This window comes from Chiloscyllium plagiosum, chromosome 36 (assembly GCF_004010195.1).
Source record: "Chiloscyllium plagiosum isolate BGI_BamShark_2017 chromosome 36, ASM401019v2, whole genome shotgun sequence".
NCBI classification, from domain to species: Eukaryota; Metazoa; Chordata; class Chondrichthyes; order Orectolobiformes; family Hemiscylliidae; genus Chiloscyllium; species Chiloscyllium plagiosum.
Window position 1 is genome coordinate 35094664 of NC_057745.1, and position 25853 is coordinate 35120516.

At 44.2% G+C, this 25853-nt stretch overlaps 1 protein-coding gene across 8 annotated transcripts in view; it reads left to right on the forward strand.

Annotated features, from left to right (window-relative positions):
• The first annotated feature begins 18988 nt into the window (after positions 1 to 18988).
• The window catches only part of asb7 (ankyrin repeat and SOCS box containing 7), a 78256-nt gene continuing 71391 nt past the window's right edge, over positions 18989 to 25853 (forward strand). For 3 of the 8 annotated variants that reach the window (XM_043677654.1, XM_043677664.1, XM_043677658.1), the window contains exons 1-2: positions 18989 to 19390; positions 24603 to 24714. The gene's annotated coding sequence lies outside the window, so the exon portion shown is untranslated. The remainder of the gene's footprint in view (positions 19391 to 24602; positions 24715 to 25853) is intronic. The other 5 variants (XM_043677657.1, XM_043677656.1, XM_043677661.1 and 2 more) reach the window with 3 other exon arrangements.

Sequence of the window (25853 nt, forward strand, 5' to 3'; positions counted from 1 at the left end):
ACGTGGGAACTCATGATGATTTTCTAATCCTGGTTAATTACATAGTATTGTTGACTAAAACAGCTCATGCATTGGAGCTAGTATCATTGTGACACATCTAAGAGGTTTGTGGATAGCATGTTTAACGATGCAGTCACTTTGCATCTTATAGATATGCAGGAAGAGGGAAAATAAGTGAAATAACAGGGAGTCAAGAAGAAACAGGCAGATAATGCAGGAATCCTGTGAAATAATTTCAGTCACCAACCAGTGTTCTATTGTGAATAGCATTGAGATAGAATCCCTACAGTGTGGAAGCAGGCCTTTCAGCCCATTGGGTCCACACTGACCCTCCAAAGAGCATCTCACCCAGATTTACCCCAATACTAATCCCTGTAACCCTGCATTCCCTATGGCTACTCCAACTAACCTCCGCATCTCTGGACATTAGGGGCAATTTACATGGCCAATCCACCGAACCTGCACATCTTTGGACTATGGGAGGAAATCAGAGCACACACAGGGTACACATGCAGACACGGGGAGAAGGAGCAAACTCCACACAGTTGCCTAAAGGTGGAATCAACGCCAGGTCCTGGCACTGTAAGGCAGCAGTGCTAACCACTGAGCCACCATGCTGCCCAGTTGTGGTGGGGGTATAGGTTCAAAGCCTAGTACAAGCACCATGGCAAAAAACAGAAATGGCATTCAACAGTGATATCAAGCAGCACTCCTTCAGAAATAACCTGGTCACTGACACTCTGTTTGAATTCAACTTGGCTCCTGATCATATTAGGTCTTGGTCTACATATGGACAAAACAGCTGAATTACAGAAAGTGGACTATGCTTGACATCAAGGCTGCATTTGACTGTGTGGCATTAAGGAACCCTACTAAAAACTGGAGTCAATGGGAATCAAGGCGAAAACTCTCCGTTGACTAGAGTCACATCTTAGCACAGGAAGATGTTTGTGGTCAATCATTACAGCTCCAGGACATCAAGAGTTCCTCAGGGTTATGTCCAAGGTCCAAACATCTTCAGCTCCTTCAATTACTTCCTTCCATCAAAATGTGAAAGAAGGAAGGTTCATTGATGTTTACATAATATAGCACAACTTCAGCTCATTGAGTCTGTGCCAACCTACCTACACTAATCTCTCTGTCCAGCATTTGGCCAATTGCCTTGAATTACATGTCAAATGCTCTTCCACAAACATCTTAAAAGTTGTGAGATTTCTTGCCTTTACCATCCTGCCAGGAAAGGCATTTCAGATTCCCACTGCCTCCTGGGTGAAAACAATTTTCCTCAAGTCTCCACTAAACCTTCTATCCGTCAACTTAAAATTACGACACCTCATTATTGACCCTTCAACTGAGGGCAACAGCTACTTCCTTCCATCCTGCCCATGCCCCGCATAATTTTATCGGGTCCCCTCACCATTCCTTGCTTTAAAGAAAGCCCATTCACCTCTCTTCAAAGTTAAAATCCTCCATCCAAAGCAATATCTAGTGAATCTTCTTTGCACCCATTTCCTGCCTTTCGTGAGGCAACCAGAACTGCACACAGTACTCCACGTGCAGCCTGAGCAAAGTTTTGTGCAGTTCCAACAAAACCTTTCTGCTCTTAAAATCTATGCCATTATTGATGAAGGCAAGTATCCTGTATCTCTTCTGAACCAGCCTATTACCTTCCTGTAATCTCTTCCTCATTATTAACCACCCAGCTAATCTTCATCTACCAGCAAACTCACTTGTCGTTGCCCCCCCCACCCCAACATTCTGATTCAAACAAAAAGAGATCCAGCACTGATGCCTGTGTTACGTCACTGGACACTTGTTTCCAGCCATACAAACAGCCTTGTTCTTCGACATGGCAGTGGTTGTGGGCTTGGAAGGTGCTGTCAAAGGATCTTTGGTGCATTTTTTCATCATGTAGATAGTATACACTGCTGCAACTGAATGTCTGTGTGGAGGGAGTGGAGTGTTGTTAGATCAGCACTATCTAGGCAAATGACTTGTGCCTTGAAGATGGTGGACAGGCTTTGGGAAGTCAGAAGGTGGGTTACTGCAGTTTTTGGAGCTACTGATCTGCAGTTGTGACTACTGCATTTATACGGTGAGTTCAATTGAATTTCTGGTCAATGGTAACCCAAGGATGTTGATATTGGGGTTGCAGTGATGGTAACACCCTTGAATGTCAAGGACAGTGATTAGATCATCTCTTTTTGGAGTTGGCCTTAGTCTGTTCTTTGTGTGGCACAAATGTTACTTGTCACAGGTCAGAATGGATTGTTGCATTTGAACATGGACTGCTTCAGTATCTGAGGAGACACGAATGGTGCTGAACATTGCGCAATCATCAGCAAACATCCCTACTTCTGACAATATGATAGAGGAAGGGTTATTGATGAAGCAGCTGAAAGTGGTTGGGCCTAGACTGGGTAACTACTGCTGAGATGTCCTGGAGCTGAGATGACAGACCTCCAACAACCGCAACATATGTGCGGTATGACCTTAACTCATGAGAGTTTGCCCCCTGACGCCCATTGATTCTAGTTCTGCTAGAGGTCCTTGATGCCACTCCTGGTTGAATGCCCTGATGTCATGGGGTGTCACTTTCACCTCACCTCTGGAATTCAGCTCTTTTGTCCACATTTGAACCAAGGTTGTAATGAGATCAGGAATGGAGTGGCTCTGACGGAAGCCAAACATGCATCACTTAGCAAGCTATTGCGGGTGCTGTTTGATAGCATTATTAATTACCCCTTCCATCACTTTACTCATGATCGAGAGTAGACTGATGGGTAGTAATGGTCAGATTGGACTTGTCTTGCTTTTTGTGTACAGTTCATAGCTAGGAAACTTTCCACCACTGTCAAGTAGCTGCCAGTGTTCTAACTGCTGGAAGAGCTTGGCTAGGGGAGTAGCAAGTTCTGGAGTTGTTCGATACTACTGCTAGAATGTTGCCAGTCTCTTCAGTATTTAGTATCTCCAACTGTTTCTTGATATCATATAGAGTGAATCTAACTGACTGAAGACTGGTATCTGTATTGCTGGGGAACACAGGAGGAGGCCGAGGTGGATCATCCACTTGGCACTTTTGGCTGAAGATTGCTGAGAATGTTTCAGCATTATCCTTTGCACTTGTGTATTGGGCTGTTCCATCATTGAGGATGGGGATATTTGCGGACCTCCTCCTCCAGTGGGTTGTTTAATTGTCCACCATCATTCACAACTGGATGTGGCAAGACTGCAGAGCTTAGATCTGATCCATTGATTAGATCCATCACTTAGCTCTGGCTATCACTTGCTGCTAATGCTGTTTGGGGGAATGCAAGTGGTCTTGTTTGGTAGCTTCACCAGGTTGCCACTTCATTTTCATGTATGCCTGTTTCTGTTCCTGACATGCCGGCCTGCAGTCTCCATTGAACCAAGGTTGATCAACTGGATTGATGGTAATAGATGAGCGCGACCATGAGGTTGCGGATTTTGCTGGAGTACAATTCTGCTGCTGATGGCCCACAGCCTCTCATGGATGTCCAGTCTTGAGTTGCTAGATCTGTTCAAAGTCTGTTTCATTTCGCATGATAGTGGCACATAACACAATTGAGTGTATTCTCAATGTGAAGGCGGGACGTTGTTTCCACAAGGACTGTGTGGTGGTCACTCTTACTGTTATGCATCTGCAAATGCATCTGCAGCGGCAGATTGGTAAGGATGAGGTTGAGTATATTTTTCTCTCATTGAATCCCTCACCACCTGTTGAAGACCCAGTCTAGCAGCTATGTCCTTTCGGACCCGACTAGTTCGATCAGTAGTGTTGTTGCCAAGCGACTCTTGGTAATTAACATTAAAATTCCCCACGAGAGTGCATTTTGCACCATTGCCAACCTCAGTTGTGTTGCTCCACATGAAGGAGTACTGACTCATCAGCTGAGGGAGGATGGTGCACAGTAATCAGCAGGAGGTTTGCTTGCCCATGTTTAACCTAAAGCCATGAGACTTAATGGGGTCCGGAGTCAATATCAAGGACTCCTGGGACAACTCGCTCCTGGATGTGTACCACTCTGCTGTCACTATTGCTCGGTCTGTCCTGCTAGTGGGACAGGACAAATCCAGGAATAATGATGGTGGTGTCTGGGACATTGTCTTTCAGGTATGATTCCGAGAATATGACTATGTCATCAGGCTGTTGCTTGACTAGTCTGTGAGACAGCTGTCTCAATTTTAGTAGTAGCCCCCAGATGTTAGTGAGGGAGGTTTTACAGAGTTGACAAGTCTACTTCTGTCATTGTTATTTCCGGTGCCTAGGTTGATGCTGGGTGGTCTGCCCAGTTAATTTCTTTCTTGAAACTTTGTAGCGATTGATCCAACTGAATGGCCATGTCTGAGGGCGGATAAGAGTCAACTACATTGCTGTGGGTCTGGAGTCACATGTAGGCCAGATCAGGTGAGGATGGCAGATTTCCTCCCCGAAGGACATCAGTGAATTAGATGGGTTTTTCTGGCAATTAACAATGGTTTCATGGGAATCAGTTGAGTCTTAATTTCAGGTATTATTTTGTTGAATTCAAATTCCATCATTTCCCATGGCCAGATATGAACACGGGTGCCCATAACATTAGCGGAGTTTCTGCTTTAATAGTCTAGCAATAATATCCCGAGGCATCACCTCCCCTTAATTCCATCACCTTCAACATTGGGCAGCATGGTGGCTCAGTGGGTAGTATTGCTGCCTCGCAGCACAAGGTGACTCGGGTTCGATTCCAGCCTCGGGCAACTGTATGGTGTTTGCATAATCTCCCCTTGTCTGCATGGGTTTCCTCTGGGTACTCTGGTTTCCTCCCACAGTCCATGTGCAGGTTAGATGAATTGGTCATACTAAATTGCCCTGTAGTGTTCAGGAATGTGTAGGTTAGATGCATTATTCAGAGTTAATTGGGGAGTAATAGGGTAGGGGAATGGGTCTGCGTGGGATACTCTTCAGAGGGTCAGTGTGGACTTGTTGGGCCAAATGGCCTGTTTCCACACTGTAGAGATTCTATGAACATTTACTCAAGTCACTATCGATGCACAGTTGCAACAGTATATGCCATGTTTTCATCAAACCCATGTTTCAATGCATGCCCTAAACCCATCTATCTGAACTATAGTGCTTGTTGCATTAAAATTGAAGCCATTCAGCCTCGCCTAATCACAAGAATTCCATATAGCTGAACTCTCTCCTGAGTCTTGGTTCCTTTACTATATTTTTCCCTGTCCCTATCATACTGATGCTGTGTGTCCCCCTTGCCTTCCAACTAGTTTAAACTCCTCCAAATGCCACTAGTGAACCAATATGCAAGCATGTTGGTCCCATTCTGTTTCAGGTGTCGACCATCACCAGAATGGTCCATGAATGTAAAACCCTCCCTCCCACACCAACTCTTGAACCTCATATTCATCTGTCTAATGTTCAGCACCATTTGTGACTCCTCAAATAATGATGCAGCCCATGTCCATATGCAGCAAAACCTGGACAAACTTCAGGCTTGGGCTGTTATATGGCAAGTACTATTCACACCACATATACCAAGTAATGACCATCTCCAATACCAACCACTGATATTTAATGGTGTTACCTTCACTATATCCTTCACTATCAACAACCTGGGGGGTTATCATTGATCAGAAACTGAACTAAATCAGCCACAAGTACGATGGCTACAAAAGTAGGGCAAACACTACAAAGATACTGCAGCGAGCAGCTCTCTCATGTCTCTCTAATACTTGTTCACTAGCTACATGGCAGAAGTCAGGAGTTTGATGGAATGTGTTTTGGCTTTCATTAACAAGGGGATCGAATTTAAGAGCCACGAGGTTTTGCTACAGCTCTACAAGTCCCTGGTGAGACCACACTTGGAATATTGTGTCCAGTTCTGGTCGCCCTACTATAGGAAAGACACAAAGGCTTTGGAGAGGGTGCAAAGAAGGTTTAACAGGTTTGCCTGGAGGGCTTGTCTCATAAAGAGAGGTTGACTAAGCTCGGATTTTTCTCTCTGGAGAGAAGGAGGAAGAGAGGTGACCTGATCGAGGTATACAAGGTAATGAGAGGCATGGATAGAGTCAATAGCCAGAGATTTTTCCCCAGGGCAGGATTGACTGGCATGAGGGGGTCATAGTTTTAAGACATTAGGAGAAAGGTATAAAGGACACATCATAGGTAGGTTCTTTACGCAGAGTTGTGAATGTATGGAATGCTTTGCCATCAGTCGTGGTGAAAGCAAAGTCACTAGGGACATTTAAGTGAGTACTGGACACGCACATGTACAGCAGTGAATTGAGGGGTGCGTAGGTTAGTTTATTTTATTTTACATTAGGATTAATCCTTGGCACAACATCGTGGGCTGAAGGGCCTGTTCTGTGCTATACCTTTCAATGTTCTCCACTTGTCTAGACAATTGCAATTTCTACAATACTCAAGAAGGTCATTCAGGACAAAGTGACCCATTTGATTAACACACTAACTAACCAATGGTTAGTGTCACCATCAATTCACCATTGATGCACAGTTGCAGCAGTGTGTGTCATTTACAAGATGCACTGTAGCAATTCATACAAGTTCTTTCAACAGGACCTTGCAAACTTGTGATTGCCTAATAGTACTGTCACTGGACTGTCAATCCAGAGACTCAGATAATGTTCTGGAGACATGGTAGATGGTGGAATTTGATTTTGATAAAAATCTGGGGCAGCAAGGTGTGCAAGTGGTCAGCATTGCTGCCTCACAGCAGCAGGGACCTGGGTTTGATTCCAACCTCGGGCCACCATCTGTGAAGTTTTCTTCCAGCTTATCCGGTTTTCTCCCACAATCCAAAGATGTGCAGGTTAGAGTGAATTGGCCATGCTAAATTGCCCATAGTGTTCAGGGATATGCAGGCTAGTTGTATTATCCATGGGAAATGCATAGATGGGTCTGGGTGGGATGCTTTTCAGAGAGTCAGTGTACACTTGATGGGCTGAATGGCCTGCTTCCACACTGTAGGGATTCTATGATGATTCTATGTCACATGTAATGAGATACAGTGAAAAGTATTGTTTTGTGTGCTGTACAGCTGAATCATACCCTACATAAGTCCATCATGGTAATACAACAGAACGCAGAATATATTGTTACAGATACAGAGAAGGTGCAGAGAAAGATCAACTTTAAAATATGAGCGGTCCGTTCAAAAGTCTGATAATAGGGAATCTATTGGTGCATGTTTTCAACCTCTTATATCTTCTGCTCAATGGAAGAGGGTGGAAGAGAATATAATCGGGGTGGGGCAGGTCTTTGATTAGGTTGATTGCTCTCCCAAAGCAGTGGGAAGTATACATAAGAGTCAGTGGATGGAAGGTTGGTTTGCATGATAGACTGGGCTGCCATTCAGAATTCTCCGTAATTTCTTGCAGTCTAGAGCAGAGCAGTTGTTATGCCAACCTGGAATGCATACAGATAGGATGCTTTGTATGGTGCATCTATAAAAATTGATAAGTCATTCTGGACATGCCAAATTTACTTCACCTTTTGAGGAAGTAGAGGCATTGGTGTGCTTTCTTGACTATAACATGGACGTGGATGGGCCAGGACAAGTATTTGGTGACATTTACTCCTGAAACCTTGAAGCTCTCGACCACCACTAGCTCAGCACCACTGATACAGACAGGAGTGTGTCCTCTCCTCTGCTTCATCAAATTGCTAACCAGTTCCTTTTGTTTTGCTGACATTGATGGAGAGATTGTTGTCTTTACATCCATACCACTGAGCTCAGTATCTCTTTCCTGTACTCTGCCTCGTTTTGTTTAAGATCCGACCCACTACAGTGGTGTGTTATGAAGGTGTAGAAGTGTACTGTATCTTTAAGAGAGTGAAGAACTTAGAGAGGCACACAGACAGTTGGCGAAGTTACGTTGTAACATTTGGTCCAGCACCTAGAGTAACTGGTTGCCTGGATACAAAAACAAATTTGAATTTGGCCAATCAGTTTAATTATACCCCAAAAATACCAAGCTCCAATCAAGTTTGAACTTAATATGTTGACAATATTAAAAGCCAAAGACACAATCCGATGCTTTGGTGGTATAAGACCAGAAAAGACTTGAACAGTTGAGAGAGAACTGCCAAACTTCCAACATCTGCAGACTGACCAGAAAATTAGCTCTTTTAAAGGCACCTTTATCAATCAGTGACCTGTGAAATAGAAAATCCCTAAGAAGAAGAAAATCTACAAATGAAGAAACCAAAGACGATTTGACAACTGGCTGGTTTTGAAATTTGAATTTTGGTAAATCTTAATCGGGGGTTTTATCGGACCCATGTGAAAGGCCTCAGGTGTTTCCATTGTGATAAAATGGACACGTAAAGTCACAGTGCTGGTCGTTAAAGAAAGGCACTATGGGAAAAGACGTGGTAAAAGAAGTTAAGTCAGTGGCATTAGTAAAGGTCATAATTCTGGAAGTAATTCCATTACGGAGTAGCAAGGCCAAAATGGTGGTAGAGGAGTTAGTAGCTTTCGTTACATGGTATGGGCTATCCAGAGAGATTCAGTTGGACCAAGGGTCAAATTTTACTGCTTGGCTGTTTAAGGAGGTTATGGGTAGCTTAGGTATACAGCACTTTAAATCCAATATTAACCACCAAACCAGTTTCAGCTACACCAAAATTTTCAAAACCTTTTAAAGTCGCCATCGATGCTTGCAACATAGGAGTTGAAGCTGTAATCCTCCAGGAAGATGAGGATGAGATTGAACTGCCAGCTGGTTACTTTTTAAAGGAGATCCACCAGATTAACTACTCCACGATCAAAAAAGAACTATTAAGTTTGATACTGGCCTTACAACATTTTCGTGTGTATGTCACGAACAACATGTCAGAGACAGTTGTGTACATGGATCACAATCCGCTTACCTTCTTAGAACGCTTAAAAGACAAGAATGAGACTATTTCAGTGAAGTCATATCTTACACTCTTTTAATTTAAAAACTGTACATGTTGCGGGTCATAAGAATGTATTCATAGATGTGTTATGCAGATTTAACTGATGAGATTTGTATTTATTTATATACATACAGGTATATGGGAAGAAGCTAAGATGAACTTAGATTAAAGTTATCAGTATTTCAAGGTAATGTGTTTAAATAACAAGAAAAATGAAGCCATCTCTTCGTTATGATGGTTTTATTTCTTAAAGAGGGAGGTGTTATGAAGCTGTAAAAGTGTACAGTACATTTAAGAGAGGCACACAGAGTGCTGGCGAAGTTACGTTGTAACATTTGAACCAGCTGGTTGCCTGGGTATAAAAACAAATTTGAATTTGGCCAATCAGTTTAAATTATACCTCAAAAATACCAAACTCCAATCGAGTTTGAATTTAGTATATTGACAATCTTAAAAGCCAATGACAAAATCTGATGCTTTGGGGGTGTAAGACCGGGAAAACCTGAACAGTTGAGAGAGAACTGCCAAGCCTCCAACATCTGCAGACTGCCCGTAAAATTAGCTCTCTTAAAGGTACCTTTATCAGTGACCTGTGAAACAGAAATCCCTAAGAAGAAAATGATTAGATTAGATTCCATACAGTGTGGAAACAGACGCTTCTGCCCAACAAGTCCACACTGACCCTCCGAGGAGCAACCCACCCAGATCCATTCCCCTACATTTACCCCTGACTAATGCACCTAACACTATGGGTAATTTAGCATGGCCAATTCACCTGACCTGCACATCTTTGGACTGTGGGAGGAAACCAGAGCACCCAGAGGAAACCCATGCAGACATGGGGAGAATGTGCAAACTCCACACAGTCGCCCAAAGGTGGAATCAAACCTTGGATCCTGGTGCTGTGAGGCAGCAGTGCTAACCACTGAGCTGCCTGTTAATCTACAGAGGAAGATACCAACAGAAGATTTGACAGCTGGTTGGTTTTGGAATTTGAATTTTGGTAAATCTTAATCAGGGGTTTTATCGGACCAGTATTATAGAAGGGAAAATACGTGATAAATTAGAGGAAGGGGTTATTCATTAATTATTCTCTATTAGACTTTAAAAAGTAAAGTTGTTACTTTTTACTTTAAATAGTGACTTATGGGAATAGTTCTTGGCCTCTCAAATTTTCAGAGATGACTGCAGGGGATAAATCTTTTCTGTGTTGCTAGTTTAAATTAGCAGAGGGGATTTACCCCGTGTCATAACAGGTGTTATCAGCAAACTTGTGAATGGAGTAACAGTTGAATTTTTCCACACAATCGTATAATGAGTATAGTAAGGGGCTGGATACGCAGCTTTGCAGGGCATCAGTGTTGAGGATTATTGTGAAGGAGGTCTTGTCACCTATCCTTACTGATTATGATCTGTGCGTCAGGAAATCGAAGATTCAGTTGCAGAGGGGGAAGCAAAATCCTAGGTCTCGGAGTTTGGAGATGGGTTTAGCTGGAATTATGCTGTCGAAGGCAGAGTTAAAGCCAATAATTAGTAGTCTGAGATAGGTGTCCTTGTTATCCACATGTTCCAAGGATGAGTATCGGGCCAGGGAGATGGTGTCTGCCAAGGATGTGTTGCGATGGTAGACAAATTGTAGTGGATCAAGGCAGTTGATGTGTGCCATTATTAACCTCTTGAAGTATTTCATAATGGTGAATGTCAGAGCCACCCGGTGGTAGGCATTAAGGCACGCAAAATAATCAGAAAATGCACTGAGCTCATTAGGGAAGGACATATTGTTGCCAGCGATTCTTTGCTTTGTTGCCCTTTACTTAGGTAAGCCTAGCCAAAATCGACATGTGGTTAGTCTGGGACTCTACCTTAGTTTGGTATTGTCTCTTGACATCCCTGATAGCTTTGCAAAGGGAGTACCTAGATTTTTTGTATAGTTTAGGGTCGCCTGACTTGAATGCCTCAGACCTGAACTTCAGTAGGGAATGGATCTCTTGATTCATCCATGATTTCCAGTTGGGGAACATTCAGATTAACTTCTTTGGCACATTGTCCCTCTACATACTTGCTGATGAAGTCTGTGATGGTAGTGGCACACTTATTTAGGTTGGCCACTGAGTTCTTGAATATGGACCAGTCCACTGACTCCAAGCAATCACAAAGGAGCTTATCCATTACCTCAGACTGGCACCTTCTTCTTTGGATGCTTTCATCTTTGGATTATTCCCAGTACCATGCTTAAGTTAGTATAGAAATAGGTGAATTGAGCAGGTGGAAGAACAGTTTGAAGAGATGGTGTTGAAGGGAGTATTTTAGACACTTGATGAATTAGGACTGCTTCTGGGGGAGATGGAACCTGTTCAGGCAGGACAGGTTGCATCTAAACAGAGCTGGAACCGGTGTCCTTGAAAGTCGATTTGCCATGTTATTAAGAAGGATTTTGTTATATATGTACCTTTCCTTTAACAGAATTCACCTTAAGGTTTCCATGTGTTTTGCATGGACAATGTTGCAACTCAGCCTATCATATGATATGAAAGGGGTTGGTAAACAACGAGATAATGGACAGCAGGCCAGAACAGAAGAAAAGCTGAATCAGACATAATAAGGTGAGTATGCATGCTGCACACACAGAAATCAGTTGCTTTGCTTTAATGTCTATCAAAGTGTCCTCCCGTTTCCTCCCTGTCAAAGCAAAATGCTCAGAGACACAGCATGGCTTTACCTCCTTCATCTTTATTCCAGGCCTGGAGGGTGACAGAATGATCGCCCAAGTGCACAGGGACATGAGTTCTCGGTCTTCTCTTCATCATTCTCTTAATGAATTATATAGTCACTTTACAAGGAGGATCCTGATGAGACAATATATATATTGATTAGGTGACCGGTATAATCAGCAAGTGTCAATAGTTGAGATTAAGCCCATCTGGCATTTTACAAGGAATACTGGCTTCACATAATGAATACTTTTCACCTTAACCCATTACCCTTGCCTCCAGCACCCCATTGTTAACTGCAAATTCTTATCTGATCTGAGTCATGTTCAGCTGAACCTCTTGCCGGACCTGTGAAGTTGAACATTCAGAAAGCAACTTAATTGAGAGGTGAAACACGTGGTTGACAGTATTAAATGTATGAGTTAACCCTCCTCTTCTTTTAAAGATTGTTAATTGAAAACATAGCTTGCTAATAAGCAGATGGATCCCACTTGAGAAAGGCAAATTAACATTGTGTGTGCAAACTGGCCATAATAAGTTCCAGGCAGTGGGCCACAGAGGAGGCTGTTATAGCCAATTGCCTGCCCCTCTTCTGCAGTTACATCCGAGCCCAGGTGTCTCTGTAGGAGCATGTGCTTGGTAGAGCAAGCATATACACACACACTCACTCAACTCACTCTCTCTCCCTCACATGCACGTATACAACACATGTTAGTCTATAATTTGAATTTGCATTTGCAGAATTGTGTTTACAGATACATTCTATTCTGTTCAAAAAGCGCTCTATCTGCAGGCAATCAATCCATGTGACATTTTATAAATTCCTACTTTGGAAATAGAACCAGTCTGACTCAAGACTAGAATACAGACAGACACTAACCTCACACCTTTAATGCATTGTCTGAGCTGAGATGTCACTTTTTTTTAAAAAAACCTTAAGTTATCCTGGGAATGTGATTTGAAAGAAGTTTTGGGATTTACATATTAATGAATCGTTTCCGCAACCCATTCTAAAAGATGAAAGACTTAACAACAATCTAGGTGTGTTTAATATATCATGTCAGTTGCATGACAGTATAATCTTTTGCTGTAAATTCTGTGCCTTATGATCCTGCCCCACTAGTTACCTGATGAAGGACCAGCGCTCAGAAAGCTAGTGGTTCTAAATAAATCTGTTGGACTATAATTTGGTGTTGTGTGACTTTTAACTTTGTCCACCGCAGTCCAACACTGGCACCTCCACAAGGAGAAATAAGGAAGTCTTGTTAATTTATTTAACATTAATTTAGACATAGATGGAATACTGTGAGCAGTTTTGGTCACCACACTGTTGGAAGAACGTGATTGCACTGGACAGAATGCAGAGGAGAATCACCAGGATGTTGCCTGGGATGGAAAATCTTAGTTATGAGAAGAGACAGAATAGGGTGGGCTTGATTTCTCTGGCGCAGAGGATGCTAAGGGGGCATCTGTTTAAGATATACAAAATTAGGAGGAGTATAGATGGAGTACAGCATGAGAATCTCTCACCATGCAGGCAAGTCTCAGAGGATATACTTTTAAGGTGAGGAGCAAGTGGTTAAAAGGAGATCTGAGAAAGACTTTTTACAGTCAGAGGGTGATAGAAATATGGAATGTGGAGGTAGATAACTTAGCAACATTTAAGAAGTATCAGGATGAAAACTTAAAATGCCAGGGCATACAGGCTATGGACCAACAGGTAAATTGGATCAATGTCGGTGTTTGTTGTTCTTCGTTTTCTCGGCAGCAGTTTGAATGGGAGGAGCGACAGCGAGGACCAGAGGCCCAACAGGAAGATATATTTAAAAGATATAAAAGCTTACCTTGTGTATAGGTGGAGTGCATACTGTGCAGGAGCGGACACGGGAATGCTGAGTAAGTGAGGCTTTATACTTGGGTGGTTGCTTTACCTGAAACATTACTCGGGTAGGGTCTTCCCAACTGTCCTTCTCCTCCTCTAACCAAAAAAAGGTTCTGTGCACCGGATTGGTAAGGTGACTAGTTTCTTTTTGTATTTTGGTTTTTCAGTAGCCTCATTGGGAATTTAGAATAGTGGGAATGGAGGTTAGGGCAGTTGAATGTTTCTCCTGCAGAATGTGGGAGGTAAGGGTCTCCACTAATGGCCCTGCTGACTGCATCTGTGGGAAGTGCACCCAACTCCAGCTCCTTGAAAACCACGTTAGGGAACTAGAGCTGGAAGTGGATGAACTTCGGATCATTCAGAACGCGGAAGGGATTATTGAGAGGAGTTACAGGGAGGTAGTCACTCCTCAGGTAAAAGAAGAATGTAGATGGGTTATCGACGGGGATGGAAAGGGAACTGGCAGGCAGTGCAGGGATCCCCTGTGGCCGTTCCCCTCAACAACAAGTACAATATTTTGGATACAGCTGGGGGGGTGACGACTTACCAGGGGTAAGCAATGGGACAGACTATTGCTCAGAAGGGAAGGGAGAAGAGGAGCAGAGGGATAGTCATTGGGGACTCCATAGTTCGGGGGACAGATAGGAGGTTCTGTGGGAACAAGAGAGACTCATGGTTGGTGTGTTGCCTCCCAGATGCCAGGGTTCATGGTGTCTCTGAGTGTGGTTTCGGGATCCTTGAGAGGGACGGGGAGCAGCTCCAAGTTGTGATCCACATAGGCACCAATGATATAGGTAGGAAGAGAGATGGGGATTTAAGGCAGCAATTCAAGGAGCTAGGGTGGAAGCTGAGAGCTAGAACAAACAGAGTTGTTATCTTTGATTTGTTGCCTGTGCCACATGCTAACGAAGCCAGGAATAGGGAGAGAGAGGAGTTGAACATTTGGCTATAGGGATGGTACAGGAGGAAGGGTTTTGGATTCCTGGATAATTGGGGCTCTTTCTGTGGTAGGAGGGACCTCTACAAACAGGATGGTCTTTACCTGGACCAGAAGGGTACCAATGTCCTGGGAGGGGGCAAAATTTGCTAATGCTTTTCGGGAGGGATTAAACTAATTCAGCAAGGGATGGGAACCGAATTTGTAGTTCGAGTATACAGGAGGTTGAGAGTAGTGATGAGGAAGTGTGTAAGGTATGAGCAGGTAGGGAAAGACTAAAGTTTAGGGTTGCTTGACAAAGGCTCAGCTAGCATGAAAATGTGTTGCTGGAAAAGCGCAGCAGGTCAGGCAGCATCTAGGGAACAGGAGAATCGACGTTTCAGGCATAAACCCTTCTTCAGGAAAGCCCTTCCTGAAGAAGGGCTTATGCCCGAAATGTCAATTCTCCTGTTCCCTAGATGCTGCCTGACCTGCTGCGCTTTTCCAGCAACACATTTTCAGCTCTGATCTCCAGCATCTGCAGACCTCAATTTCTCCTCAGCTAGCATGACTTTGACCAGCTAAGAATTTGCAGTAAACACTGAGGTGCTGGAGGCAAGGATAGTGGTTTAATGAGATGAAGAGCATCCATTGTGTAATGCCAGATGGCTTAATCTTTACTGTTGATGCTTGCTGATTGTAACGGTCACCCAACCAATACCGATGTTGCCTTATTTGGATGCTGCTCCCTGTAAGTAACGATATAATTCCTTAAGAATCTGCTGTTCGAGCGAAGACCAAGAACTCATGTCTTTGTGTACATGGGCGTCGTTCTCTCTCCAGGGCCTGGAATAAAGGCGAAGAAGGTAAAGCCACTCTGTGTCTCTGAGCTTTTGCTTCGACTGATACGGAAACAGGGTGACAGTGAACTAAGGTTTCAAGGTCTCAAGAAGGCACCGGAAAGCAAGAAGTTGCTTTTAAGTGTGTATATGTCAACGCCAGAAGCATCGGGAATAAGGTGGGTGAATTTACAGCATGGGTTGGTCCCTGGGATTTCGATGTTGAGGCCATTTCAGAGACATGGGTAGAGCAGGGACAGGAATGGTTATTGCAGGTTCCAGGATTTATATGTTTCAGTAAGAACAGGGAAAATGGTAAAAGAGGGGATGGTGTGGCATTGTTAGTCAAGGACAGTATTACAGATGCAGAAAGGACGTTTCCCTCTGCTATCCTTGAGGTAGTATGGGGTAGCATCAGAAACAGAAAAGGAGAGATTACCCTATTGGGAGTTTTTTATAGGCTTCCGAATAGTTCCAGAGATGTAGAGGATAGGATAGCAAAGATGATAGGATGGTCCTCATGAGGACTTTCCAAATATTGACTGGGAATACGATATTTCAAGTACTTTAGATGGGTCAGTTTTTGTATAATGTGTGGAGGAAGGTTTCCTGACACAGTATGTAGACAAGCCAACAAGGGACGAGGCCATATTAGATTTGGTACTTGGTAATGAACCAGGCCAGGTGTTAGATTTGGAGGTTAGATTACTTACAGTGTGGAAACAGGCCCTTTGGCCCAACAAGTCCACACAAACCTGCCGAAGCGCAACCCACCCAGACCCATTCCCCTACATTCATCCCTTCACCTAACACTATGGGCAATTTAGCATGGCCAATTCACCTAACCTGCACATTTTTGGATTGTGGGAGGAAACCGGAACATCCGGAGGAAACCCACACAGACACGGGGAGAATGTGCAAACTCCACACAGAGAGTCACCTGAGGCGGGAATTGAACCCGGGTCTCTGGCGCTGTGAGGCAGCAGTACTGAGCACTGTGGCACTGTCGGTGAGCACTTTGGTGATAGTGACCACAATTCAGTTATTTTTACTTTACTGATGGAAAGGGATAGGTATATACCGCGGGGCAAGAGTTATAACCGGGGGAAAGGCAATTACGATGCGATTAGGCAAGATTTAGGATGCATAGGATGGGGAAGGAAACTGCAGAGGATGGGCACAATTGAAATGTAGAGCTTATTCAAGGAATAGCTACTGCATGTCTTTGATAAGTATGTACTGGTCAGGCAGGGAGAAAGTTGATGAGCATGGGATCCGTGGTTTACTAAGTTTAATCTCTTGTCAAGAGAAAGAAGAAGGCCTATGTTAGGATGAAATGTGATGGCTCATTTAGGGCGCTTGAGAGTTACAAGTTGACCAGGAAAGACCTGAGGAGAAAGCTAAGAAGAGCCAAGGGGGGACATGAGAAGTTGTTAGATGGGTTCAAGGAAACCCCTAAGGCTTTCTATACGGATACTAGGAATAAAAAAATGTCTGGAGTAAGATTAAGGCTAATCAAGGATAGTAGAGGGAAGTTGTGCGTGGAGTCAGAGGAGGTAGAGGAAGTGCTAAATGAATATTTTTTGTCATTATTCACACTAGAAAAAGACAATGTGGTCGAGGAGAATACTGAGATACAGGCTACTAGACTAGATGGGATTGAGGTTCACAAGGAGGAGGTGTTAACAATTCTGGAAAGTGTGAAAATAGATAAGTCCCCTGAGCCAGGTGAGATTTATCCCAGGATTCTCTGGGAAGCCAGAGAGGAGATTGCAGAGCCTTTGGCTTTGATCTTTATGTCGTCATTGTCTACAGGAATAGTGCCAGAAGACTGGAGGATAGCAAATGTTGTTTCCTTGTTCAAGAAGGGGAGTAAAAACAACCCTGGAAATTATAGACCAGTGAGCCTTACTTGTGGGTAAAGTGTTGGAAAGGGTTATAAGTAGGCTTGCCAATTTTAAGGGCATTTAATAGTCATTGGATAGGCACATGGACGAGAATGGAATGGTGTAGGTTAGCTGGGCTTCAGATTGGTTTCACAGGTCAGCGCAACATCGAGGGCCAAAGGGCCTGTACTGTGCTGTAATCACAGAACCAATCACAGAACCTTCAGCCCAACTAGTCCACACCGACCCTTTGAAGAGTAACCCACCCAGACCCATTCCCCTACCCTATTATCCTAACCTGCACATTTTTGAATTGTGCAAGGAAACCAGAGCACCTGGAGGAAACCCACGCAGATATGGGAAGAACGTGCAAACTCCACACAGACAGTCACCCAAAGCTGGAATCGGACCTGGGTCCCTCACGCTGAGTCAGTAGTGCTAACCACTGAGCCACCGTGCTGCTAAAATGTTTAAAGGAGAGAGGCAATTATACAATAATTCAAGGAGAAGGAGAATCTGCGCTTTTCCAGCAACACATTTTTAAGCTCTAATCGCCAGCATCTGCAATCCTCACTTTCTCCTAATTATACAATATTACCAACTCCATGCTATGCTGCATCAGACAGCCCTGGTAGTGGGCCTGTCAAGAGGCTAGTAGAGAGAGAGATTTGAAATCAGGAGTGACAGTCACATTATTAGGAATTTGGAAGGGACACAATAACAGTGAGTAGGTGTGAGATGTCTCCAACCTGGAAGTCTTAGTTAAATACAGGATCACTGGACCACAATGTGGTACAGGAGGCCAATCGGGCCATCTGGACCTTTGTTGGAAGTGCACCTCAGGGACGTCAATCTCCCTGATTGCACTGAAAAGGTGACTGGGAATTTCTTGCCCTCTGCCCAGGTAGCTTCCATTTCATCAGGGAACGTTCTCTTTTATTCACCCATGAGCTGCCCTGGAGTGGGGAGGTTGGAGTGTGCAGTGGCAACACAGAAACAAGCCCCCTCTATTTTAAAAGTTTGAAATGAAAAGGAGAAAGCCTTGTTTTTATGTAGGGCTTTACACCACCAACAGACATCTCAGCTTGTTATCGTCAATAAAGCTGTTTTCGGAATGTAGTTACTGACACACCTGGAACCAAGCTGCGCACAGCAAGATTCCACAAGCAGCAATGTGACAGCGACCAGTTGAACCGTGCATTCTGATTGATGAATACTGGTTCGAGCACTGGGTGAGTTTCTGAATTAGCGTCATAGGATCTTTTATGCCCAGAGGAGCAGCCTCAGTTTAAAATTTGACCCAAAACAACAGCCCCTCTGACGATGGCACACTCCCCTCACTCTGCCCTAGTGGGCCAGTCCTAACTGACGGTCCTCAGATCTGAGTTGGGACCTGTACCGGGAACTCTGCAGCACAAAATGCTGCAAAAGGAGCTGGCACCCACTGAATATTCTCTACTGGTCAGCATAAACATGGTGGTCCTGAAGATCCATGATCAATGTGTCAGGAGGAGAAACTGAGGGGTCAGGGACCTGGATGGAAAATGTGATCAGTATCACCCGCCCACAGAGAGTTTGTCAGCTACTCAAGCTTTTCTCGATCTTTGTTACCAGCACTTCAGACTCAACAAACTTATTCGACCTCGATGTCTTCCGCCACCGGGCCCTTGCTGAAGATCTCAAACTCGTTTAAAGTCGCTGGAATTTGGCTGCCGAACACTGCGCATGCGTCCTTGCTGAAGGCGCCGGCAGGCACTGCACGTGCGTTCCTGGCCTGGTGGAGTTGCCTGGCACTGCGCATGCGTTCCTGGCGTGGTGCCTCTGCCAGGCATTGCGCATGCGGTACTGTCACGGATGCGCTGCCGGGATTGCGCATGCATTTTCGGCGTGGATGCCCTGCCGGGCACAGCGCATGCGTCTCGTGGTCGTGGCGCTGCCCGGCTCCCTCGGCCTGAGATGGCTCCGCAGCAACAAGTTCTCCAGGAAATTGCGTACGGCCCGCACCTGGCAGCTGGGGCCTGCTCAGCCACCCTTCGCACACTTGCAGCAGGTAGGACGCCTTGGACAGGAGGAGCACGCGGCCCCGCGTAGAGGTCCTGGAGAGGCCCTGCTGACAGGCGGCTGCTCGGTGCGCGGTTAGTCCGGGGCCAGACCCAGCGGGATGTACTTGACCGAGCACTGAGGGGGAGAAGGGAGGCCGAGGGACAGCCGCAGGAATGTAAGTGTGTACTGTCCGGAAGGGTTTGGGGGTGAAGAGGGGGCAGCGCCCAAAGCCCCCTATCACCCGGGGCGCGCCAGCCTCATGCCCGGGCTCCCCTAAAACCCGACTGCCGACCAGGCGGGTGACAACTCCTACCACTGTCCCCAACCTCCAAGCAGACCTTCAACCATCCCTCTTCCCTCCGCTTCCTTGTCCCTCTTCTCCTCTTACTATACATTTCCCTTTCCTTCCTTCCTTCTAAAAGGCAATTGATGAATTACCTCACAAAAGCGAGTTGGAAAATAACTGCACTTGGCCAGCTAACAGGAACACATTACGCATAAATAGGTCTTTTTCAGGTTGGCAGCTTGTAATGGGTGTCTAAGATTGTGCAACTGGAAAAGAACAGCAGGTCAGGCAGCATCCGAGGTGCAGGAGAATCGACCCTTCATCAGGAAGGGTTTATGCTTGAAACGTCGATTCTCCTGCACCCCGGATGCTGCCTGACCTGTGCTTTTCCAGCAACACACTCTTTGATTGTGATCTCCGGCATCTGCAGTCCTCGCTTTCCCCAGGCTGTAATGGGTGGTGTGCCACAGGGATCATGCTATGGCCTTAACTGTTCACAATTAATGTGAATGATTTGGAATGAAAGAATGGAAAGTATGTTTACCAAATTTGCTGATGATGGAAATTAGGTTGAAAAGTAAATTGTGATGTGGACATAACGAGGTGACAAAAAATAGGTTAAGTAAGTGGGGAAAGATGTCAAATGGAGTATAGTGTGAGAAACCATTTGTTTTGGCACAAATAAAAACAAAGCATGGTTTTTCAGTGGTCAGAGGACGCAGAGGGATCTGAGAGTTTTGCTTCCTAAAAGATAATTATGATGCGATTAGTCAGTATTTAGAATGCATAGGATGGGGAAGGAAACTGCAAGGGATGGGCACAATTGATATGTTGAACGTATTCAAGGCACTTGATAAGTATGTACCTGTCAGGCAGGGAGGAAGTGGTCGAGTGAGGGAGCCATGGTTTACGACAGAAGTTGAATCTCTTGTCAAGAGAAAGAAGGATGCTTACATTAGGATGAGATGCAAAGGCTCAATTAGGGCACTTGAGAGTTACAAGTTAGCCAGGAAAGACCTAGAGAGAGAGCTAAGAGTCAGGAGGGGACATGAGAAGTCGTTGGTGGATAGGATCAAGCAAAACCCTAAAACTTTCTATAGGTGTATATCAGGAACAAAAGAATGATGAGAGAAAGATTAGGGCCAAACAAGGATAGTTGTGGGAAGTTGTGCATGGAGTCCGAGGAGATAGGGAACATGCTAAATGAATACTTTTCGTCAGAATTCACACTGGAAAAAGACAATGTTATAGAGTCATACAGTCATAGATGTACAGCAGGTGTACGGAAACAGACCCTTTGGTCCAACGTGTCCGTGCTGACCTGATATCCCAACTCAATCTAGCCAACACCTGGTCCATATCCCTCCAAACCCCTCCTACTCATATACCCATCCAGATGCCTTTTAAATGTTGTAATTGTACCAGCCTCCACCATTTCCTCTGGCAGCTCATTCCGTACACGTACCACCTTCTGCGTGAAAAGGTTGCCCCTTATGTCTTTTTTTTTATCATTCCCTTCTCACCCTAAATCTCTTTAAGGTCACCCTTCAGTCTCCGATGCTTCAGGGAAAACAGCCCTAGCCAATTCAAACACTCCCGATAGCTTAAATCCTCCAACCCTGGCAAATCTTTGTAAATCTTTTCCAAACTCTTTCAAGTTTCACAACATCTTTTCTATAGCAGGGAGATCACATTACACACAGTATTCCAATAGTGGCCTAACCAATGTCCTGTACAGCTGCAACATGCCCTTCCAACTCCTGTACTCAATACTCTGACCAATAACGGAAAGCATACCAAATGTCGCCTTCACTATCCTATCTACCTGCGACGACACTTTCATGGAGCTATGAATCTGCACTCCAAGGACTCTTTGTTCAGCAACACTCCCTAGGACCTTACCATGAAGTGTATAAATCCTGCTAAGATTTGCTCTCTCAAAATGCAGCACCTCACATTTATCTAAATTAAACTCCATCTGTCACTTCTCAGCCCATTGGCCCATCTGATTAAGATCCCATTGTAATCTGAGATAACTTTGTTCGCTGTCCATTACACCTCCAATCTTATCGCAAATACTGACAAACAGGCTTCTAGACTAGATGGGGTTGACGTTCACAAGGAGGAGGTGTTAGCAATTCTGGAGATTGTGAAAATAGGTAAGACCTCTGGGCCAGTTGGGATTTATCCTAGGAATCTCTGGGAAGCCCGGGAGGAGATTGCAGAGCCTTTGGCTTTGATCTTTGTCGTCATTGTCTAGAGGAATAGTGCCAGAAGTCTGGAGGAGAGCAAATGTTGTCCCCTTACTCAAGAAGGGGAGTAAAGACAACCCTGGTAATTATGGATCTGTGAGCCTTACTTCAGTGTGGGTAAAGGTTATAAGAGATAGGATTTATAATCATCTCGAGGGGAACAAGTTGGTTTGGGATAGTCAACATGGTTTTGTGAAGGTAGGTCGTGCCTCACAAACCTTATTGAGATTGTGACTAAACAGGTGGGTGAGGGTAAAGCAGTTGATGTGGTGTATATGAATTTCAGTAAAACATTTGATAAGGTTCCCCACAGTAGGCTGTTGCACAAAATATGGAGGCATGGGATTGAGGGTGATTTAGTGGTCTACATCAGAAATTGGCTAGCTGAACAAAGACAGAGGGGGATGGTTGATAGGAATGTTCATCCTGGAGTTCTAGTTACTAAGTGGTGTACCGCAAGGATCTGTTTTGGGTCCACTGCTGTTTGTCATTTTGATAAATGACCTGGATGAGGGTGTAGAAGGATGGGTTAGTAAATTTGTGAATGACACCAAGGTTGGTGGAGTTGTGGATAGTGCTGAAGGTTGTTGCAGATTACAGAGGGACATAGATAAGCTGCAGAGCTGAGCTGAGAGTTAGCAAATGGAGTTCAATGCGGAAACATGTGAATTGATTCACTTTGGAAGGAGTAACAGAAATACAGAGTACCGGGCTGATGGTAAGATTTCGGCAGTGTAGATGAGCAGAGAGATCTTGTGTCCATGTACATAGATCCCAGATTAATAGGCTTATTAAGAGGGATTGAGTTTTGGAGCCATGTGGTCATGCTGCAGCTGTACAAAACTCTGGTGTGGCCGCACTTGGAGTATTGCATACAGTTCTGGTCACTGCATAATAGGAAGGATGTGTGAGGGTGCAGAGACGATTTACTAGAATGTTGCCCGGTATGGAGGGAAGGTCTTATGAGGAAAGGCTGAGGGACATGAGGCTATCTTCATTAGAAGAAGTTTGAGAGGTGACTTAATAGAGACATAAGATAATCAGAGGGTTAGATAGGGTGGACAGTGAGAGCCTTTTTCCAAGGATTGTGATGGCTAGCACGATGGGACATGGCTTCGAATTGAAGGGTGATAGATATAGGTCAGATGTCAGAGGTAATTTGTTTACTCCGAGTAGTAGGGGCATGAAATGCCTTGCCTGCAACAGTAATAGACTCGCCAACATTAAGGGCATTTAAATGGTCATTGGATAAACATATGGATGAAAATGGATAGTGTAGGATAGATAGGCTTCAGATTGTTGTGCCGTGGAACCATCGAGGGCCAAAGGACCTTTACTGCCCTGTTAATGTTCTATGTTCAAAAACTGAGAAGGCTATATCTGGGTATAGCAAGTAATCAGGCAAGCTAAATAGCATGCTATACTTTATTGCAAGTGATATTGAACACAGTAGTTGGGAGGTTTCAATTAAATAGGGCATTAGTGAGGCTACCTCTGGTGACCTGCTACAGTACTACGTACAGTATTTAAGGATCCGGTATAAATGCGTCAGAAGCAGTTCAGAAGATGCAGAAACATATGACTAAGGAGATGATACACAGAAGAGAGCCATTTGGCCCATCTTGTCCATGCTGACCTAAAGACTGTCCTTTCCAATCCAGACTACCTCACTTAATTTGATTCAGTGAGTTGACATCTATGCTTCACTGTCTTACAGACAGGAAGTATTTGAGATATGATAGGTTAAGTAAGTGTGCAAAGAGCTGTCAAATGGAGTATAGTGTGAGAAACCATCTCTTTACACGAATAAAAACAAAGCATAGTTTCGAAATGGTCAGAGGATGCACAGGGATCTGAGTGTTCTAGTTCATAAAACTGAAAAGGCTATATCTGGGTACAATATGTAATTAGCTTGTTTGGTATTCAAATTCTGAAGTGTGATTACTAAACACTTTATAACAACTTAAAAAATATCTGGAATGAAAACAAGGTGCAAAGGAAACTCGGCAGATCTGGCAGCATTCGTCCTTACCTTGAAATTATTCAGGCTCTGCTTCCTACATCTTTCAGGAAAAGCGTTCCAAATACTCATGACCCTCAGTGAAAATAAACTGTTTCACCTTTATTATGTCTTAATAGAGACATCCAGTTTCCCCAAGATGAAACATGCACTCCACATCTACCCTGTCAAAACTCGTGGTTAAATTTTCAATCATGCCACTTGCTCTTTTAAACTCGACTGAAACCTGTCTAACCTTCCCTCATTGGACAAACCATCCATTCCAGGAATTATAAAACAAAGAACTGCAGATGCTGGAGATCTGAAGCAAAATGAAAAATTCCTGGAGAAACACAGCAGGTCTGGCAGCATCTGTGAGAAGAATGTGGAGTTAACATTACAAGCCACCAGACTCAAACATTAAGAAGCAGAGTCTGAATAATTTCAAGTTAAGGATGGCAAGGGGATGAAAGATTGTTGAGGTTTAGGTGAAAATGTGAATTTGAGATGATACTGAGGTCAGCTTATTAAATGATAGTCCAGCTCAGGGGGCTGGATGGATTTGTGTTGGAAATTTCAATGTTCCATCTCTTCATTTGCCTGCCCTGCTGGCAGTCTCTCCCCTCTCCCCTCCTCCTCCACCCCCTCCTCCCACCCCTTCCCTCTGCAACCACCGTCCACCAACAGAACTCTCTTCTTTCTTCCCCCGCCTGCTCTGCTTCATTATTCCTTCCAGCCCTGTCCCTTTACATGTGCACTTAATAGTTCAGTTTGCTTTTTTTCAAAAAACCACAGTGTTCACCTGCATGAGTGTTTTAAGCCAGTGATTACTTTACCTTCATTAATATAGATGTGAAAATGTCAGGAGTCTGCAACTAAGTGCAGATGCTAGAAGTACACAGGTCTGTGGAAAGAATTGAGCAGGGTTTACATCTGACATGTTAGCCTGGCCTTTTTCTTTGGTAAGTGCTGATGACCTGTTTTCTCCTCTTGTTTGTTTCACAACTTTAATTTGATTTGATTTGATGAGACAGTTCTTTTCAAAGTGATGTTCTCGCATTGTCAACACTCAAATTGCATTCTTGTGTCAAGATGAAAATGAGGCACAGCACAATAATTGTATATCTCCTGAACTTATGATTTTGGATTCCAAGTCATAAAAGCATGGAAGAAGATCACTCAGTCTAGTCTCATTGAGTCCTTGCCAGCTCTCTGTAGAGTAATCAGTCAGTTTAGATCACCCAACCTATCCCTGTAGCCAGGCAAGTTTTTTCCCTTGAATGCCAACCACTATTTCATGAAAAATCATTGGTCGTCACCGTTTCCACTTCATCATGGACAAGTTCACAGTCATAACTATGCTGCTTTTAAACATTCTTCCTCATGCTGTCCTGTGTCTCTTGTCCAAAATGGCAAGGTGGCTCAGTGGTTAGAACTGATAGGCCTCACTGCAGCAACGACATGGGTTCGATTCCAGCTTTCAGGACTTTGCACATTTTCCTCATGTCTGCGAGCATTTCCTCCCACAGTCTGAAATTGTGTAGGTTAGGTGGATTAGCTATGCTAAATTGCCCATTGTGTCCAGTATTGTGCAGGCTGGATGGATTAGCCATGGGCAATGTAGTGTTAGAGGGGTAGGGTAGGATTTGGGTGAGATGCTGTTCAGAGTGTTGATGTGGACTTGATGGGCTGAATGGCCTGCTTCCAAATGGGTCCAATTCAGAAGACGACTCACTGGACCAGATATGTTTTCTCTCCACAGATGCTACCAGACCAGCTGTTTTTGTTGCTAATTTCCAGCATCTTCATTTCTTTGGGTTTTTTTTAAAACCTAATGTTTCTAACACACTTTCTAGCACTTAGAGTCATAGAGATGAACAGCATGGAAACATACCCTTCGGTCCAACCATTCCATGCTGACCAGATATCCCAGCCCAATTTACTCCCACCTGCCAGCACCCGGCCCATATTCCTCCAAACCCTTCCTATTCATATACCCATCCATTATGCCTCTTAAATGTTGCAATTGTACAAGCCTCCATCACTTCCTCTGGCAGCTCATTTCATACACGTACCACCCTCTGCGTGAAAAAGTTGCCCC